The 13,266-nt window shown below is 43.4% G+C and overlaps 1 protein-coding gene and 1 non-coding gene across 2 annotated transcripts in view; both read left to right on the forward strand.

The window, feature by feature from the left end:
- The window catches only part of LOC126248126 (serine/arginine repetitive matrix protein 1-like), a 348,458-nt gene that overhangs the window by 92,105 nt on the left and 243,087 nt on the right, over nt 1–13,266 (forward strand). The window lies entirely within an intron of this gene.
- Trnaa-cgc (transfer RNA alanine (anticodon CGC)) lies at nt 2,732–2,804 on the forward strand. The gene has a single exon. It is a non-coding gene; the product is annotated as a tRNA-Ala (tRNA).

Below are 13,266 nucleotides of genomic sequence, written 5' to 3' on the forward strand. Positions count from 1 at the left end.
TCTCAAAGGTGGTCTGCGGCCGGCATTATACAACACCGTACGTACTGCTGCAGTGAAAGTAAATTTGGGCCACTCTCTGATCGTGCCGGGCTCTATATAGACCTACTTTCACTTTCGCTGGCTGTCGTGTTGCATATGCGACAAGGGAAACCCCGGTGGCGCTCGGGCAAACCGTTAGCACTTGGGTCTGTCAGTCGCCTACTTAATAACAGGCACACCGTAATAGTGGGAACCACCATTCTCCCTAGTGTTGTAATATTCTGCACTTCCACAGCTAAACGTCGTCGTGACTGTCGGAAGCAGTTCTGCAGTCTGCCGCCCCAAAATATTTACTGCAAACAGCACAGAATGTGTTCGCTATTTTCCTTTTCTGATATTGGAAATAGTTTCTTCAAAAATACTTTTACAAGCAGTGAATTACAACGGTGTTCAATAAACTGTAAATTTCTTTCTTTTTGTCTCTATGTCCATAGTTCCTTCTTAGAAATCAATCAGTAAGAATCCATGACTGTTTCTTACCTCGCATGTTAAGTACGTTTCTCGACTATAGTCGGGGCAGCCTTGTTCAAATAATAGTCAAATACAGGTCACAAAATAGCCTTAGACTGGGAGAACCGTCACAGGCATAAACATTGTAGTCGAAATCCAACATAATAGTTCTGGTCTGACCCTACTGATTGATGTTCTTCATTTGTTCCCTAAGTTACTGTAAATGATTTCCTTGATGGTTTCTTCAATAAGACTGTAATTTTTCTTCTATCCCGTCATAGTGAACACTTTTCCACCACTCGAGTACCTCGCTGTTCCACAGAACCGAAGTGCCAAAGCGTCTAACAGTCAGTTAGAAGAGTATCATAAAAAACGTTACTAATTTACGCTTTGAAAGACAAAACTAAAAAAAATTAAAAAATTAAAAAATCAAGATAGAAAGCGTAAATGCGCAATATTTCGCTCTGAAATTTCTTTTGAAATGTAAAAATGTACATTTTGCCCTTTCTCGAGAGGGAACTGATCAGTCTCTTTCTTTAATGATCAACCCTTAGTTTGGTTTCCAGCACTACACGGTTCCTCTCTTTTGTCTGCCTTCCTCTTCATTTCTGTGTGTGTAGTGCGTCCCACACCGTACACAATCTCTTTCTCGTATGACATCCTTGGTCGTCTCTGGCCATTCTTTTCCTCAATAGCTACTTATGATTTTGTTCCAGTCATGTTGTTTTGTCTTAAAATGTGTCCTATGAATTTGTCTCTTCTGGTTTGGACGTGCCTCCACAGAGATCTGGTTTCTTCTCCTCTTCTCAGCACCTCTTCATTGGTAACTCAGTCTCTCTAGCTGATCTTCATCATCCTTCTGTAGCACCAAATCTCCAGGACTTCTAGCCGCCTTCTCTCTTGTTTTCCTGCGGTCCGAGTTTCACCCTCGTATAAGGTCACATCAAGCTGCTGTTTTCATGATTCGTTTCCTCATTTCCAGACTGACGTTCGTGCTAGTGGGTAAGTTCTTCCTCAAACTAAATGAAATTTTGGTCTGCTTTATTCTGCTCACATTTTCTTTCCAGCTTCTACCATTTTTTGTGATCCTACTTTCCAAATAGATACATTTCTCTATCACTTCTCGCTCCTCTCTTCCAATCCCTATTGTTAAATGTTTATATTTTTCTTCAGTACTACATACCCTCAAATTAGTCTTTCGCTTGATTATTCTCATGCCATATCACAGAAAATCCTTTCCACTGTGCTGAGGAGCTTTTCTAGATCTTCTTTCGTCTCCGTGTCCACAGCAGCATCATGTGCGTAACGTAGCATGTCTATCTTCCGCCCATCAATTTTGATCTTCACCTCAGTGCTTTCGAGAACTTAGTTTGTTTCTTCCTAGATCCCAGCACTGAATATAAGAGCCGGCCGAAGTGGCCGTGCGGTTAAAGACGCTGCAGTCTGGAACCGCAGGACCGCTACGGTCGCAGGTTCGAATCCTGCCTCGGGCATGGATGTTTGTGATGTCCTTGGGTTAGTTAGGTTTAACTAGTTCTAAGTTCTAGGGGACTAATGACCTCCGAAGTTGAGTCCCATAGTGCTCAGAGCCATTTGAATATAAGAAGAGAGAGAGGGAGAGCACATCCTTGTCTAACGCCTTTCCTGATTTTTGCTTCTTGTTCCTGATGGTAATTTCTGATCAGTCACTTCGTTCTTATAGAAGCTGAGTATCAGCCGCATGTCTTTGTATTTTAGACCTGCTTTCTTCACCACTCTGAACATCTCTTGCATATAGCATTATCCAATCCTTTTCCCAAACCTACAAAGGCGACATAAGATGGTTTATTTTTCTGTTAGTAAGAAGCCTAAGTGCTATAATCGCCTCCCTTGTTCCTAACGCCTCCCCCCCCCCTTTCCGAAACCAGAAAAATCTGCACTCAGCATATCCTCCACCTTCTCCAAAGAATTATCTTGATGAAACAGAATTATCATCGTGCGATGTTACACTTGAGGCTGCCGCCTTCTTTGGTATGGGAATCATGATGCCTTTCTGGAAGTCGGTTGGTATTTCTCCTGTGTTGTAGATGGACCTAACCAATTTCAACAGCATCATTTTCATGTTGTCACCAACATTCGTGATTAGTTCTGCAGAACTGTCATCAATACTTTGCTCTCCCGTAGATTTTTATAATCACAGGACACGTACGTTAGTATGTCCTGCAGAAATGATTAGTATTTCAGGTACCTCCGTTCAGCACCGAGCGAGGTGGCGCAGTGGTTAGCACACTGGACTCGCATTCGGGAGGACGACGGTTCAATCCCGTCTCCCGCCATCCTGATTTAGGTTTTCCGTGATTTCCCTAAATCGTTTCAGGCAAATGCCGGGATGGTTCCTTTGAAAGGGCACGGCCGATTTCCTTCCCAATCCTTCCCTAACCCGAGCTTGCGCTCCGTCTCTAATGACCTCGTTGTCGACGGGACGTTAAACACTAACCACCACCACCACCACCACCACCTCCGTTCAGCATGTGTCCCGTTGCCTAATAGGCACAGGGTCCGCCTTGGGCCCTGATAACTTGTTCCATGCGTGATGTCATCGACGCCTATAAGGCGCGAATGACGTCCTGTGGTATAGCCATCCTTACTGCATTCAGCTAGTTCCAAAATTCATCTGTTGTGTTTAGCATTGCGTCAGAGCGCTGCACCTGTCGTTGTACGATATCCCACACATTTTCTATTGGTGATAAGTCTGGTGATCTGGCGGGCCAGAGCAAAAGGCTGACATCCTCTGACACCAAGAAGGCACGTGTTCATGTAGCAACATTGTTTATGTACCGTCTTGCTGAAAAATGACGTTTGAGGTGTTTTGCCGAGAGGGTGCGGCTACGGGTCGCAGGATGTCACTCAAGTAGGTCATACTGGTCACAGTGCCCTGAACACACACCAACTGCGATTTTTGGTTGTACCCAATAGCACCCCACGCCATAAGGCCTTGAGTTGGTGCTGTATGTCTTGTGCGAATGCAGTCGCTTTGATGCCGCTCCCCCTATCTGGGGCAAACCAAAATGCTGCCATCATTTTCAAACAAAGACAACCTGGATTCGTCCTAAAACACTATCTGATGCCGTTCTTGTCCCAAGTGTCGTTCCATACACCATTACCGTGTAGCATGTTTCTGCACAGTCGTCGAAGGTAGGCGGAGAAGTGGAACACGCGCACGTAACCCATGCCGTAATAAACGGCGACGGAATGTCACCTCTGATAGTGTACGATGTGTTATGCTGTTCCACTGTTGGGCCAGAGCCGAGGACAATGCAGATCTGTCCTGCAATGCCATTCCGATTATGTGTCGATGTTCTTGGTGGGTGGTCTGGGTGCTGCGACCTGACCCATTTCTTCGTGTTACATGACCTTCCGTGAACCATATAGCACACACCCGTTGAACTGCCTATACACTTCGTCCCACACGAGCAGCGATTTCCCGGATGGGTGCATCACATTCTATCCTACCAGTAATGGGACCTCTTTCAAACATAATGATTTGACGGTACAGTTCGCGCATACACCTGCGAGGCATCCTGCACGTCTGCTCAAGTTACTCTGATCCATTATCTTCGGTTTACAGTGACAACGAGAGCCCCAGGGACATTTTACCGTTAGGTGGTGTTGCGCCGCAATATCGCCGTTGATCTTGAACCCGCTGGCCCAAATGGTTCACAAGCAAAGCATTTCTGCAGAATATACTAATGTACGTGTCCTGTGAATATCAACGTCCTATCTCTAGTCGTTCAAGGTGTTCTGTTTCTTTTCTGAATATGAGTGTACATACTCGTCGATGGGGCATGGTTGTGCCCTAGGATGAATGTTGCAAACACTGTTCACCTTTTATCTCAGCACAGTTACTGCCTGCAGAGTCAGAACACAGGGTGGACAGATTGGTCTCCTGAGGGTCCTCTGATCACAGATGACTGTGAAAAATGAACCACTAACACTACAACCTCTTATTATGCACATAATATATCCTGGTGTCAATTAACACAGTCCTTGAGGATGTTATGTAAGAAAAAACGAGAGTGGTGTAGCATTATTGACAAAGAAGGCATGGTGACGTTCAGCTACCTAATCGGAGGCGATGTCTTATTATGTTCATATTGGCACTTTTCCTCGGCCGCGTGCGAGAGTTACTTCTGAAATGCATCTGTTTGGTGTACATGGCTACGGCGAGTGACCGTTGACTGTAGTGTTGGGCTAAATGATATTGATAAGGTAAAGTAGGGGATGAAATTCACGCAACGTAATCCTCTCAAATAGCGCTCAGACGAATACTGAGCATTCCGCGAAAGGATAGCCATCAACTTTGACATATCCTGTCAGTTCATGAGCAACTTCGAAGAGATTAAGAACTGAAGGCAGAACGTTGGTACATGGTATACTGATCAGGAGCTGTACGCCATCGCCTGCGTCCCCATGCAGGTGAAATAATAACGACGAAGATGTTTTCCACCAACGGAACTCGGGCCGTGATTGGCGAGATCGGCTATGGCAACGGAAATCGTCTCTCCAGCACAGAATATGTAATTCTGTCGTTCCCGCAACGTCATAATAATCAAAATAACAAACGTTTTCTCCTTTTAAGGGAGACTGTGGCGTGGTCGCAAAGCTGTTACCGAATGGCAGCTCGGCGATCGGTGTTAATATGACTCCATCCAGCTATTCTCACACTTTTTGTATGTTTGCTGTCGTGTATGTAGTATTGCAGCATTTGAATTCGGTTTTATTGAAATGCGTTGACAGAATACACTTACTAGGGTCGTTTTAGGTCGCTCAGTATATAATACCCCACAATTTTTTTCTCAGAGCATATTTCTTCTTAAGACTTGGAATTTGATGACAATACCAGTCAAAATTTCTTTTACACGTACTGTTTTTCTACATAGTCTCCATCACGTTCTATGGACATATGCCAGCATTGTGTTAGAAAGTATGTTCGATGTTGATGGAAGCTCTTGTTCCGTGCTTCTAGTGATGTTTTTCCTGTGTGAATTACACTCTCTTCGTATGTCACGTGTGTGCCCCAAAGAGATGGAAGTCCAGAGGCGACAGGTCTGGGCTGTAGGGTGGAAGAGACAATGGTGACTAGCACAATCTGCTGATACGTTTCCGTGTTTTGAGACTTGTGTGGGCGTGCATTGTCGTGTTGGAGTAAGGTATGTTTTCGGTTCTTGTCAGACTGAACTCGTCGGAAACGGTTCCTGCGCTAGTTCAGAGTCTTCACACATCCCTGTGAAGCAATGGTTGACCGTTTTCGCAACACATCCACGACAATGACACCATTGTTATTCAAAAAATTTGTCAATATGACTTTGCCTCCATAGGGAGCTGAGTTTAATTTCTTCTTTTTTGGTGATAGCAGGAGGTAGTGACTGTCTTTTTGTCTCCAGCTTAAAGCGATGCACCCGGGTCTCGTCACCTATAAAGTTCCGTTAAGGAAAGCCCTCTTCATAGGCCTGAAACTTCTGGAACAGTTCAGATTAAATAGCTTTCCTTTGAATCTTGTGGTCTGTTTGATCCTTCTTGTAACCCATCCCGAGCTCATCTTCCGAGAGTCTCAGTCACCTAATACGCAGTTTCAATGCTCACCTGTAGTTGCAGAGCAAGTTGCGAGATGTGAGGCGCAGGTCTGCTTAAATAATGGCACCCGAGCGGTTCACCGTGTCAGGAACTTTGCATGTGACAGTATGTCCAGAAGGCGGCCGATCATGTCAGTCAGTTTCTGCACTTCGTGACGCTTTGTCTGCCTTTACGCGCCGGCCGGAGTGGCCGAGGGGTTCTAGGCGCTACAGTCTGGAGCCGATCGACCGCTACGGTCGCAGGTTCGAATCCTGCCTCGGGCATGGATGTGTGTGATGTCCTTAGGTTAGTTAGGTTTAAGTAGTCTAAGTTCTAGGGGACTGATGACCTCAGAAGTTAAGTCCCATAGTTTTTTGGGTTCAAATGGCTCTGAGAACTATGGGACTTAACATCTGAGGTCTTCAGTCCCCGAGAACTTAGAACTACTTAAACCTAACTAACCTAAGGACATCACACACATCCATGCCCGAGGCAGGATTCTAGCCTGCGACCGTAGCGGTCGCGCGGTTACAGACTGCAGCGCCTAGAACCGCTCGGCCACCCCGGCCGGCTGCCATTTTTTGTCTTTACGCTTTGCATAATGGCACTCATATCAACCGCATCGTTAGCATGCACTGTACACAAACGTTTCTGGACATTCATCAAGGTTTCTTTTTACGCACCGAAGAATTCAGTTAGAGCGCATTGCTTGCAACGAGTGTCTTGTGTAGACGCCACTTCGATGATTCACTACGGCTCTGCCATCTGTTAAAATTGTTCGTCACTTCACGTACGTGCAGAAGTAACATCAAATCTGAAGCATCTAAATGGACGTTTCCCTGTGTATATCAGTGTCTAGAAAAATGGGACATAGTTTATAGAATGACCCTGCTATTAGTCTCGCTCGCAATAGTGAAAGTTTAATTCACTCATTCGCACAAAGGGTACCGTAAATCCCGTGACAAAGAAGCGGCTTTAGGGACGTAGAGCGAGTCAAGTTACACGTTAATATGGCGAAGGAGGCGCTGCAGGCAACTTTTGCAGCGTGCACTGAATAAAAATTATGACAGTGCTAATTTTCACACAGGTAAAACTGGAGTCACTTATAGAAAATTTATACGTTAGCAAGAAAATTCACTGCTCTTCCTGTTACACTATTCAGCACTGTTTCTTCCTACGTAGAGGACATTACATCCTGAAAACCGTGATGACTTTTGTCATTACATAATGCCATAATGATACTTTTAACCATTGGATGTTGGAATAAGAAAATTTTAGATTAAAACAGAAAATGTAATTCATAAAGAACACACTACAGCCCTGTTGTAGACGCCCACAATATCGATTTTTTTTTACTTTTATACGTTCACCTAACGTTTCATTTCTTTATTTCCATTTCACGAGATTAAAATCCTTTTTTATAGCAAGCAGAAGACTGCATTAATTTTTTCTGCAAACGCTGTATTTTAGAAATATATTCCTGTATGTATAAACTGAAAGCAGAAAGTTTTATGAAAGCTCTTATGCCACACGGAGGACGAATGACGTATGCTGCCGCCTGAAAGGATAATTTATTCGTGACACGATTTAATTTCACCACGCATCTTCCAACGTAAAGGGATAGGAGATTGGATAGGAATGTTTCTAGGGAAAGTACCGCACCATACGGAGGGGAAGAAATGCTGGGGACAGAAGTGCATAGTACTGTCTTTGAAATCCAATCTTTCGAATTTCACGGGTCTTTTCCGCCTTGCGCGCGTTCAGCTGTCTTCCCCGGCGGTACAGAACTCCGGATGTTGTCTTGTCGCTTTCACTGTTTCATTTCGTCTGAGCGTTGCACTGTAAGTGAATCTTCATCTGAGCTGGTCACGAGCGCCAGTTCATCTCGCAACCCTTTACGTAACTATGACTGTGTTTCGCCGATTTACTTTGCTTTTAGTAGAGTGTCCTGACGTTTGGAAAACTTCCTAATGTTAGCCTTTATCTGATGCACATTGTTAACTATGGCTTCGACTCGATTTGACTCAGTTTAACTTCTTTTTTTTAAATTTTATTTGTGCAAATTCCTTTTCTCTATTACTAGCCGCCTTATCACTACTATCGGGTTTAGTAATATTTCCGGAGAGAAAACTTCCGGGTTTATCTTCTATTTCAGGAAGGTTCAGACGTTTTCCAAAATTCCTTATAATAAACAAAATACATTTAAATACTGAAATAAATGCACAGATATGACTCAAGGGATCTTAGAGCATGTCTGAAGTGGAAACGTCAGTAACAGTCAACATTTAAGAAAACGTCTGATTTTTACTGGAAGGCATTATTCGAACGAACACATAGATTTGCCACTACCCTTCTTACAAATGTATCTTTATTTATACCGGAAAGTAAAGACGAAAATGCCAACATCGGTTTCCTTTATAGGTTTCTAAACAATGTTGGATAAATATTTAGATATTCAATTCGCTTCATTGTGGCTATCAGGAATGTAACTATTTTCGTATGTGTATATTGTTTCCCAGTATCTTAGAGCAAAAAATTATAGAGTATAAAGAATAAATAGAGAGCAAGTTCCAGAGCACTTGTCAAAAATTTCATCCTTTACCTTATCTCCATTTCATTCTCATTATCCTATTACAGAGTGCAAAAGTAGCTTATTGAGTTCCTACTGTTTGTAATATATAGCTAAAAATTCTAATTCTCTCTGCTTAATAGGTATATGTCGTCATCCATATTCAGTTTGTAATAAATCTTCGACGTAACGCCGGCCGAAGTGGCCGTGCGGTTCTAGGCGCTGCAGTCTGGAACCACGAGACTGCTACGGTCGCAGGTTCGAATCCTGCCCCGGGCATGGATGTGTGTGATGTCCTTAGGTTAGTTAGGTTTAACTAGTTCTAAGTTCTAGCGGACTAATGACCTCAGAAGTTGAGTCCCATAGTGCTCAGAGCCATTTTTCGACGTAACTCTTTGAACTTAAATATGTAACAAAATGTAGTGAAATACATATGCCTGTTTTCCGTATCAAAATTGTGGCATGCTGTTGCAAGAAACTGACAATGCCTCTAACTAAATACGGTTATGTAAGTCATGCTCTCTGCATGATGATTTCATCGCCAAAATGCGTAGCGTACGGAAGAAGGACCTTGTGACAAGCACAGAATTATATATTTTTCCAATTGGTGGATGCTTATTCTTGGATTGATACCCACATGTGTTTGTGCGTTACTCGTACTTGCGTAATGATAACCAGTCTCATTTCTCACACGAGGCTATCCACATGTATTTACCTGTTTGCTTCGTAACATTCGACTAAACGATAGTTAGTGCCAGTGACTTAACGAGCTGAATGTTGCTTCTTTTCACTTCCAACAGATCCCACTAAATGGTGAAGCCTCCAAACCGTATTACCAGGAGATAATCATAAAATGATAAACGTATAAGATTTCTGGAATCTGTGCCATAATTGACTAAGATCTTTGGGCTAATGACGTTCGATGTTAATTTAAATGACAACAGATACTGCACGAAGAACTAGAGCAACTCGGGGATGGCTATTGCATCTTTCATCACGATCGAGCACCTGTTCCTAATGCACGGCCTGTGGCGGAGTGGTTACACGACAATAACATCCGTGTAATGGACTGGCCTTCAGAGTCCGGACCTGAATTCTATAGAACAGCTTTGGGATGTTTGGGAACGCCGACTTCGTGCCAGGCCTCACTGACCGACATCGATACCTCTCCTCAGTGCAACATTCCCTGAAGAATGGGCTACCATTCCCCAAGAAACCTTCCAGCACCTGATTGAACGTATGCCTGCGAGAGTGGAAGTAGTCATCAAGGCTAACGATGGGTCAACACCATATTGAATTCCAGCATTACCGATGGAGGGCGCCACGAACTTATAAGTCATTTTCTGCCAGGTGTCCGAATACTTAGTGTCTGTGACGGTATCAGGTTGCACCATCTCACTCACTCATCATCATCATCATCATCGAACACATGCGTGACACCACAACACACACCCAACCATTACAGTTGCACACACTTAACAGTTACACTTAAACAATAGACAGCGCTAACACTTCGCGAAGTGAATATGTCTACGGATACAAGCCGCGCGGAGTGGCCGCGCGGTTTAAGGTGCCATGTCACGGATTGCGCGGCCCCTCCCGCCGGAACTTCGAGTCCTCCATTGGGCATGGGTGTGTGTGTTGTTCTTAGCATAAGTTAGTTTAAGCAGTGTGTAAGTCTAGGAAGCGATGACCTCAGCAGTTTGGCCCCTTAGAAATTCACACACATTTGAACATTTCAACGGGTACAAAAGATATAAAACACCTATCCAGTTCAGGTGGCTGACCCTGCCTTTTGGGGTCTCCCAACCAATCATTCAAAACGACTTCACTTCGCTTTTACTTTACATTACGCTTCTTTTGAACCATTGTTCAACACAGTACAATTAATACAACAACAGTTATTAATTTTGTTAATTTACGATAGTATGTACTCCTTACGGTACTGTAGCTTCTAAACTAATTGAGCTATGGGGTTCAGGGTGTGGTTATCTGTTTCTCTAGAAGAGTTCTTTATATGATGTGCCCGACTTCTATATAGCTCTAGTTCTTCATGTAGTATCTGTTGTGAGTTGGTTTTCAAATTTCCGTTCAGGAAACCGCATGCTTTCGCAACAGGCACAAAGGCCCGTGGAATGCAACGAATGTTTCTGATCAAATTCGGCTACTTCCTGCCCTCACACCTCGACAGATACGTTTGTCAGCAAATCGCTTTGGACAGGCACACGAATATGGTCGTCTACAGGCGGAGCGGTGGGCTACCTCCTAGCGTCTGATACCTCATGTCTGGGCTCTTCCCAGCGCGCGCCGAACGACCATGCCCCTTCCACTCCCAGATCCGCGAGTCCATTTAGCGGAAGTAACACTATCACGGTCCCAATACATCCCTAAGCAAGTAAAACAAAGTAAATTAAAAACAAATTGTCAGCCCTGGAAACATCTACGTTCCAAGTCCACTCCGACAGTGTTTCAGCTGAAATTCTGATATGATTTCATTGGATATCGGATTGAGAAATCAGTGATTTTGTTCGAAGGACGATATTAGATACGTCGTAAAATAAGCTGTCTTTTTGCCATACCTTCAACTCGACGTTGTACTCCATTTTATACATGGGGAAAGAGGCGAGCATTCTCTATTGCACCACTGCACCTTGTTGTTGTTGTGGTCTTCAGTCCAGAGACTCGTTTGATGCAGCTCTCCATGCTACCCTATCCTGTGCAAGCTTCTTCATCTCCCAATACCTACTGCAACCTACATCCTTCTGAATCTGTTCAGCGTATTCATCTCAACGAATTTTACCCTCCACGCTGCCCTCCAATAATAAATTGGTGATCCCTTGATGCCTCAGAATATGCCCTACCAACCGATCCCTTCTTCTAGTCAAGTTGTGCCATAAATTTCTCTCCTCTCCAATTCTATTCAATACCGCCTCATCAGTTATGTGATCTATCCATCTAATCTTCAGCATTCTTCTGTAGCACCACATTTCGAAAGCTTCGATTCTCTTCTTGTCTATACCATTTATCGTCAACGTTTCACTTCCACACATGGCTACACTCGATACAAATACTTTCAGAAACGACTTCCTGACACACAAATCTATACTCGATGTTAACAAACTTCTCTTCTTCAGATACAGTTTCCTTGCCATTGCCAGTCTACTGAACTTTAGTCTACATTAATGATGGGCAGAACTGAGACCTTGAAGCAAACAAGAGCTCTGTTCTCGAGAAGTTCAAAAAAATGGTTCAAATGGCTCTGAGCACTATGGGACTCAACTTCTGAGGTCATTAGTCCCCTAGAACTTAGAACTAGTTAAACCTAACTAACCTAAGGACATCACATACATCCATGCCCGATGCAGGATTCGAACCTGCGACCGTAGCAGTCGCGCGGTTCCGGACTGAGCGCCTAGAACCGCTAGACCACCGCGGCCGGCTCGAGAAGTAATGAATCGAATATACGTCTGAGATCCGAGAAATTTATGAATACAGACTAGTTGTTAGGGCCGTTCGCTTCAGTAGGCTGTATTAATAAAGTTCTCCGATGTGTGCGTCTAGCATGCCTGTTCCCATCATTTGGGATATGCGCCCGCTTCTGCATCTCTAAGGAAAATAGTTTTCTGTAAATAAAGCAAGGCTACATCCGTTTCTTAAGTAATTTTTATCGACATTTCATCAAATCCTATCACATTGGCGGCTGCTTCTCTCTCTCTCTCTCTCTCTCTCTCTCTCTCTCTCCCCCCCTCCCTCTCTCCCTCCCTCCCTCCCTCTCTCCCTCTCTCCCTCCCTCTCTCTCTCTCTCTCTCTCTCTCTCTCTCTCTCTCTCTCTCCCTCTCTCTCTCCCTCTCCCTCTCCCCCCCCCCCCAGACTAAACTGTAACGTAATCTGTGATACATATATATATATATATATATATATATATATATATATATATATATATATATATATATACTTAACTGTAGTATTAAATTGAAATCCAAACAACTTCAGTATTAACATTAATACCTGTTTTCCAAATATTTTACCTTCTTTTTTATTTTGCAATAAATATTTTATCCTCTTCTGATTTCATAATAATTTCTGAAAATGGGTGGAACAATTGTTATCGAAATTCATTGGATTAATTTTAATGCAAGTAAGAAGTAGACATGAGCCAATACTTTTTCTGAATACATGTTTGATGAGACGTCCTTTTTTGTATAGCAAATGAAATTCGTTGCTCGAGTTTCCTTAGTAGGAGGCAACTGGAAGCATTCCTAATAAATACACATCCAAGAAACGACAACAATCGATTGTTTTCATTCTGATCATCAGTGCTGCCAACACGACCGTATCCACAACTTCAAACAGGAGGTTACGTGCCTGTATGTGGTGTTACAAGGGTGTGCTGAAAATCAATGCCTGCGAATATTTTTATATCAAAGCCCTTAAACAAACTTTATTAACATTATACGTCTTTATTCTTCATTTCTACATATTTGCAGCCGTCTGCCGCTAGCGGGCGTCGAATCATAGTATGTAACATATAGGTGTGTAGAGTAACAATGTCGGTGCGTGAAAAACAGCATACTGTATTTTAGTTTCGAATTCGAAGAGATGGTCCACACACGGAT

This window comes from Schistocerca nitens, chromosome 3 (assembly GCF_023898315.1).
Source record: "Schistocerca nitens isolate TAMUIC-IGC-003100 chromosome 3, iqSchNite1.1, whole genome shotgun sequence".
NCBI classification, from domain to species: domain Eukaryota; kingdom Metazoa; phylum Arthropoda; class Insecta; order Orthoptera; family Acrididae; genus Schistocerca; species Schistocerca nitens.